Here is an 8088-nt window from a genome sequence, read left to right on the forward strand (position 1 = left end):
ATTTGTAAATAATTTTATAATTTGCCAAAGGCCTTTGTCTATATTACCTAACTTTATTTTTAAGCTTTTATAGCAAACCTGGAAAGTGGGTAAGGCAGTTGCGATACTACTGCATGTTGTATAGAATTTATGGAAACATGAAAAATAGAGTTGTTGCTCAGAGAAGTAACCAGCTTATCTGCTTTGTGAATGTAGATTACCTATAATTTAATAAGAAAAAAATATCTCCTTGGTCAGGTTTGAATCCTCCTCCGGAATGAAGTATGTGATAAAGATGGCATTTCACATCAGTATAAAATTTGTGGTCATTTCAACACCAGTTGGCTTTCATTTGGAAAAAAATAAAATTAGATGAACTGTACCACAAATTTGCATCAGAATGTTACTTTATTTTAAGTAGTCAAAATAATTAACTATAAACAGACTAATAAGTAAAAGGTTTAGAACAAAAAAGGAAGGACATTTGTATTATCTTGACTTAAGGATGGTGTTCTTGAATAAGATTTTTACCCCAGGGAAAATATTGGAAAGTTTGATTCTGTAGAAAAACCTTAAGATCTCATATGATAGAAATACATCAAAAAAAGGCAAGTTACACCCCAGGGAGACAATATTTGTGCAACACGCTGTGAAGTTGGACAATGGATATTCTAAAAGTAAAGCTTCAAGCCAAATGGAAATTTTTAATAGAGATATCTCAAAACCTATTGTACAACTCTTAATCCCCTAACCCAACCATAAAAGGATCTGGGGGATGGGGAGAGAAGGGACTGAAGGAGTGTTTGTAAAGCAGATATCTGAGGAGAACTGTTACAGGGCTGAAACATCCCTTCCCATTTCCCTGGGGGGTTGGGGGGAACGGACGCACATTTCAGGACTAGTGAAACTAGTGAATCAGGAGGGGAGCCTGCTAAGTGTCCACTGCATTTAAAGGTGACAAGTATGTCTGATTCTCACTGGAGACACGTCAGGGTTGAGAAACGGGCTTATGATCTGTCACAGAAGTCACTGTTGCATTAGGATTCATTTGTTCTCCCAGAATGTGTCAAGACCATGTGTCAGGATCCATGAATGATCAGAATCCAGGTCCTTTTCTGGAAATAGGCAGAGTGATGCTGCTTCAGGACCCATTCACACAGGCTGAATAAACCCTAGCAGAGAGGAATAAGATCTGACCTGCACTGATGCAGGTCAGAGCATGAGAGATCCCAGCAGGACCTGTGCAAGCTGCATGTGGGAGTCTGTTTTGAATATCTGCCAAGAAGAGAAAACTCCACTCCGTCTTATTGCAATATCCATCAATTAGAACTTTTTGCACCCCCCTTCTTAACAGCCTTTCTTCCTTTCCCAAACCCCAACCCCCACAGGGGCCAGAAACTAAATTTAGCAAAGCTGGGAGAGGCCTGAAACTGGGAGAGTAGAAGAATGACAAAGCCAGCCACAGCATTCTTTCCTAACTGGAGGCTCCCTCTACCGTTCAAACGGAGACAGATGAGATTCAATTTTAAACCAATTTTGGAGTTTTGAATATTAAATGAGAAAGTGCATTTCCTAAATCTGTACTATTTGCAAGCAATCCCTATATGGTTTGTATTTTCTAAACCTCTACTATTTTTATACTATTTGTACTCTCTAAGTCTATGCTGTTTGTATTACCTAAAAGCAACTAGAAATGAAGTTATCCAATTTTTTGCCAGGGACTGAAGAACAAGTATTGTTGAACAAATGCAAAGACAATGCAAGAGAGAAAATGGTTACTTGAAAATGCCTGAGTCCTGTTTATTCAGTAGACTGGTTCCATTTGTAGCATATGTGAGAAACAGAGGGCAAATCTGGAATTCTTAAAGAGTGGCTGGAGAATCAGGCAAGAAATAACAACGGCCAGTACAGATATGAAACTATGCTCAAACCCAACATCTAACCTATGAAATGCATCTTAAAATTAAGTAAGATTTGTTTGGCTTATTAGATTGGCAAAAATTACTCAAACAGGCAATATACAATCATTGTTAAATTGTATAGAAACAAATGTTTTCATATACTATTTATAGGAAGGTAAAGTGATCTAGTCATTTTAGAGGAGAATTTAGCAGAAACTATCTGATTTTAAGTGGATGTACCATCAGAACCAGCAATTTCACTATTAGGGATTCCTTTTAGATAAATCTTTATACATACGTACCCAGAGATAATTATTTGTTTATTCAACCAGTGCTAAGAGCATCCATTATATCTAAGGCCTGTGCTAGAAACAGGTAACATATCAAAGAATAAAAGACAAACACAAAACAAAGAACTCTTGCCACCATTGAACTCTCTAGAGTGTGGAGAAACATACAATAAGTATTATTAAAAAAAAAAAAAAAAAGGTAAATAAGGGACACCTGGGTGGCTCAGCAGTTGAGTGTCTGCCTTCAACTCAGGGCGTGACCCCAGGGTCCTGGGATCGAGTCCCACATTGGGCTTTCTGCGTAGAGCCTGCTTCTCCCTCTGCCTATGTCTCTGCCTCTCTCTGTCTGTCTCTCATGGACAAATAAATAAAATCTTTTTTTAAAAAAAAGGTTAATGATAAGCCAGTTTATAGGAGAATTGTGTTATGGGAAAAATATAGTACAAGCTAGTGGGCATCTAGTATGCTTGCATGGGAGCAACAAATATTAAGTGGGACAGTGAGGGAATGCCTGTGGAAGAAGTGAGTAGGGAACAATGTGGTGAATGAAGAACTATCTGGAAAAAAAGAGATTTCTCAGTAAAGCGGTATCTAACACAAAGACTGTAAGGCAGGAGTAAGGTTGGAGCATTTGAAAAATAGAAGTGCATTTTGAAATCCGAATACAAAAAGAGAGGCTGGGCTTTGGTGATCTTACGAGAACAGTAGATACTTGAGGTAAAAAAGAATATAGGGTGTAGACCCTCGGAGGTGGCTCAGTACCATGGTTGGGGAGGGTGGAGGTTTTCTAGTTTCCTTCTGATTACTTTAATATCTCAGCTAGGAAAAGGAGTGGTAGGAAGACAAGAAGGATTTGAACAGTCACCCAGGATACTTGGAGATTGAATTGAGCAGGAGACACAGTATTAGAGCCAGGCAGCCTGAAAGGTCTGCTTGAAGTTTGACTTCAAGGCTGTTCGGTCTGGTTGTGGTCCCTCCCCAGACATGGTCAGCTGCACAGAACCAGTTAGAGAATAGGTAGAGATTTGGAGGTCCCCATGGTTCATCTTTGACAAGTGCTTAAAATGAACTGAGAAAGCACAAAGGAGGTGAGAGTTAGGATGTATGCAGAAGAAGTTATTTTAATGAATAACGATGGAATGAAAACCAGGCAAAGGGGAAAGAGCAAACTTCAGGTGGCCCTAGTGGAAGGATTGCAGGTCCCCATGGGATCCACAGAAGTGTTGACTTTGGGGTACGATAGGAAGGTAGAAAGCATACTAGGAGGTAGATTGTTCTTTACCACGTTATTCTCAATAGTAAAAATCGGAGACAGGGTGATAAATTGTGATACATCCATAATTTAAGACATAGTTAATAATTACATAGTCAGACAGCATATGATGAAGTAGAGAAAAAACAAAACAAGGAATAGCACAACACAAAGGGTGGAATCCCATATATGTGATAATGCACACACAGTCAGGGCACATATGTATAACAATGGATATATAGTGAATCATCACCATGAATACTTCAAATATCTTAGAAATTTATTTGTTGAGTATATGTCTATGAAACTGATACACACGCAAGAAAGGATACCAAATGATATGAAATATTTTACACCAAACTGGTGTTTGGGGAGAAGAATGAAGAACATCCAAATTGAAAGCTCCATGAGGGGAACTCTGTCTCCATTTCCTTACCAGGAAAACTGTTGTCAAATGCTATACTTGGCAGGTATGTGGAAGCTTGGTAGTTATTGCTCAGTAAATTAATTAATTAAGTATTAGCTTTTGCCTTACACGCTATATTTCTCTTTAGTTAGAAACTTAAGACGCTGTATTTATATACTACTCATGCAATTAAAATCAGCCAACCACAGGTGCCTGGTGGCTCAGTTAGTTAAGCAACCGCTCTCGATTTCAGCTCAGGTCATGATCTCAGGGTTGTGAGATCGAGCCCCAAGTCAGGCTCCTCACTTAGTGTAGATCTGCTTGTCTCTCTCCCTCTGTTCCTCCTCCCATTCGTGATTCCTCTCTGTCTCTCTCTCTCTTTCAAATGAATAAATAAATAAAACCTTTTGAAAGTCAGTAAATAAAATAAAATAAGCCAACCTACCAGCCAGCAACCTAGCATATAACAAGGAAAAAAATCCCCCTAAAACTCTAGGAACAAGCGTTTCTTTTAAGTAATTGCTAAACCCAATATGGGCCTCAAACTCACAATCCTGAGATCAAGAGTTTCATGTTCTACCAACTGAGCCAGCCAGGCACCCCTAGGAAGAAGCATTTGGATTAAGAAATCCTTCCAAGATATCATCAGACTACACAGTGAATCTTAAACGTGATTTTACTCCAAATGAGTTGATTTTTCAATTCTTTCTTTAAAATGAGAAACACAAAGTTATGTTGTGTTTTCTTTAATGTAAAGATTAGTTTAAAAGAAGTTTCTTGACCCAAAGCTTCTGACAACTACACGTAATTCCATAGTGTATTTCCCCAGAACCATTTCTGCATAGGGTAAAACTACTGCTCACAGACATAAATACAAAGCAACTACATTATGCTGATTAAAATTGAGTCATAACTTCTATGAGCTTTAATACAACTACTTGCTTAATGCTGTTTGTCTCTCCTTGTTTACTATTAATTTATTACCGATTTTCCAACTTTACTATTTGATGCTTACTTACACTTTTTAAAGGAAGGAGTTTTATGACAACATAAAATTAGACATAGGATTAGTTCATTTTAAACTGGTTTTTAAAATATGTCTCACGGAGTACATTTTTACTTAGAAACAATAAACAGGTTGTTAATGAAAAAAAAGATGATTATTTCTTGGTGTGTTGACACAGTTTTGTTAACTACAGAGAACTGCAAGAGAAGAAAGAATATTTAGGGACTTAGGAAAGTGTGAAAATCCCATATTTATTACATGCAGAAAGAAGGCAGGGTTAGACAAGAACTCGCTTTCATTCGCGTTTATAAAATGTAAGCAGAGGACATTCGCCCTCTGCTGGATTATTTTGGGAGTGACATAAGGAATTTTTTTTTTTTTAATTAAAGGAAGGTGGAAAAATGGAAGGATGGAGAGAAAGAAGGGAAGAGAAAAGGACAGAGGGAGAGAGAGCTGGTGGTGAGGGAGGAAAGGATTGTATTACACTTTATATTGCTACTGGAAATCTTGGATTCAATCTGTGAATGTCTGACTCAAACTCTTTTATTTCTCCAGTTCTTATCTGGAAATGGGCCCCAGAATAGAAGCCATTTAGCTTCTAACCTTCTTGTGGTACAGAATGTCACTAGGCTGATAGATAATTACTACCACTTTAATGGATGACTGAGTATCATTGTCTTAGAAAAGTTAAATGTGATTTTGAAAATTTAACAAGATTTTCCCAACCTTAATTAGTTTTCATTATTATAGTTTACAATGATTAATGCCTTCCAATCAGTAAAATCCGTGTTTAAATTTGCAATCATCATTCAAAAGGTTAGAAGTTCACTGAGTTTATCTACATATCCATAGGCAACCCAAATGCAAGAGTAATATGCAAATGTCAGAGGGAACATCAAATTCATGGCTGTCCAGGCCTATGACTCACAAGTCTTCATGGGATCACTGTTAGTATAGACAAGGAAACTTCTATCCTGTCTTCAAAGTTCTTTAATTACCCTAAAGTGACTAAGTGCTTGTGATCTAGGAAGATTCCCTCCCCAATACCCTGCCTCCCAATTCAATCCCTGAAGGAATGGCACAACCAGAGTTCTTTCCCTTTCATAAGTTCCTTTGTGCTCTTAAGATAGCGACTGTCCAAAGCATTGACCTAGTAGCTTCCTTTTCTACCTTCCCTGATTCAGGAGAGGGTGTACAAGGGAAGAGGTATAAATACTCAGAGAAGCCTCACGGCATCATTCTCTCCAATTCATAAATTTCATCCTGAGTATGTTTTCTGTGTACTTCCAAAAGTTTGGAACATTGATGAATGGGACAGAACTTCACTTCCACATCTAGACCTTTGGATGCTGCCTTAAAATATCCTTAAATCCATCTATATTTCTCCATTTTCCTTCCCACCACCATTGTCCAAACCACTGTCTTCTGTTACCTGGATTACAGACATAGCCATCTAATTTATCCTTCTTTTTCTCATCATGCCCTCTCCAAATGATTCTAGTTGCTTTGGGATCACATATCTGGGGATTCATATTGCAACTCTGCCTCTTATCTGTAGTTGATCTTGGACAAATTAATCTACCTTTGGGGTGTTCCTAACTGCTTAGGACTGAGGCTGCCCAGGTGAGTCTTCCCAGGCTGTTCTGTCCACCGATTCATGGTTTCCTGCCATTTCTTGGTAAAAATGGCAACTAATGGTACAGTTCTGAAGAGATTGGAACAGAAGGGTGCAGAAGCAGATCAAATTATTGAATATTTAAAGCAGCAAGTTGCTTTTCTTAAGGAGAAAGCAATTTTGCAGGCAACTTTGAGAGAGGAGAAGAAACCTCAAGTTGAAAACATTAAATTAAAGAAAGAAATTGAAGAATTGAAACAAGAGCTAATTCAGGCAGAAATTCAAAATGGAGTGAAACAAATACCATTTCCATCTGGTACTCTGCTGCAAGCTAATTCCATGGTTTCTGAAAATGTGATACAGTCTAGACCAATAACAACTATATCTTCTGGTGCCAAAGAACAGATAGGAGGAAGAGCACCAGAAGAAAAAAAAATGGAAGAGAAAATTGAAGTGAAAGGAGAGAAAAGGAGAAAAAACAGCAATCAGTAGCAGGAAGTGCTGACTCTAAGCCAATGGATGTTTCTCGTCTGGATCTTCGAATTGCTTGTATCATCACTGCCAGAAGACACCCTGATGCAGATTTTTTTATATGTAGAAGAAGTGGAGGTTGGAGAAACAGCTCCAAGAACAGTTGTCAGTGGCCTGGTGAATCATGTTCCCCTTGAACAGATGCAAAATCGGATGGTGATTTTACTTTGTAACCTGAAACCTGCAAAGATGTTGGGAGTGATATCTCAAGCAATGGGGGGATGTGTGCTAGTTCACCTGAGAAGGTTGAAATCTTGGCGCCTCCTACAGGGTCTGTTCCTGAAGACAAAATTGTTTCTGATGCTTTTCCTGGAGAGCCTGACAAGGAGCTGAATCCTAAGAAGATTTGGGAGCAGATCCAACCTGATCTGTACACTAATGATGAGTGCGTGGCTATATACAAAGGAGCTCCCTTTGAGGTGAAAGGGAAGGGAGTGTGTAGGGCTCAAACTATGACCAACAGTGGAATAAAGTAAAATAAAATAAAATGCTTCATTTACTGAAATACATTGGAGAAAACTTTAATAACAATAAAAATAAATATATTTGTCACTTGTACCTAAAATAAAATAAAAAATAATCTATCTTTGGACCCACATTGTACACATCTAAAAGTAGTACAAGTCTATTTCATAGGTATATTTCAAACAACACACACACTCATATACATATATACACAACCATGTACACACACGTATACATATATACAGAATTTGACTTATAATTGTTGCTCAAAATTAACTATTATTGCTTTTTTTGATAGATCTTACTCAAAATGTTTCCAAATAGGATATGTAAAAAATTCCCAAAAGAAAAAAAAAAAAAGGATATGTAAAAAATGTAATTAACCAGAATTCAAAACAATGTGCAAAGTCTCTTGTGAATGGTTTGAAGTAAGCATTCTGAAAATTTGGAAGCTAGAGATATTTCTTCTGGTGGTAGGAAGATATTCAAGAAGCAAAGACTAGTAAATTTTTCCTCTTTAAATTTTTATTTTGCTAGGTTTAAAATAGAATTAAAGAGTAGCAGTATTCTCTAATAGAACAATACTGTTAGGATGAAGAATCCTGGACCCATAAAATTCTGAAAAAACCATTTATTTTGTGAC

At 37.5% G+C, this 8088-nt stretch overlaps 1 pseudogene; it reads left to right on the forward strand.

Annotated features, from left to right (window-relative positions):
• Positions 1-6491: 6491 nt before the first annotated feature.
• On the forward strand, positions 6492-7544 carry LOC121496103 (annotated as a pseudogene).
• Positions 7545-8088: the final 544 nt, after the last annotated feature.

The sequence above is a fragment of the Vulpes lagopus genome, chromosome 7 (genome assembly GCF_018345385.1).
Source record: "Vulpes lagopus strain Blue_001 chromosome 7, ASM1834538v1, whole genome shotgun sequence".
In the NCBI taxonomy this organism is placed as follows: domain Eukaryota; kingdom Metazoa; phylum Chordata; class Mammalia; order Carnivora; family Canidae; genus Vulpes; species Vulpes lagopus.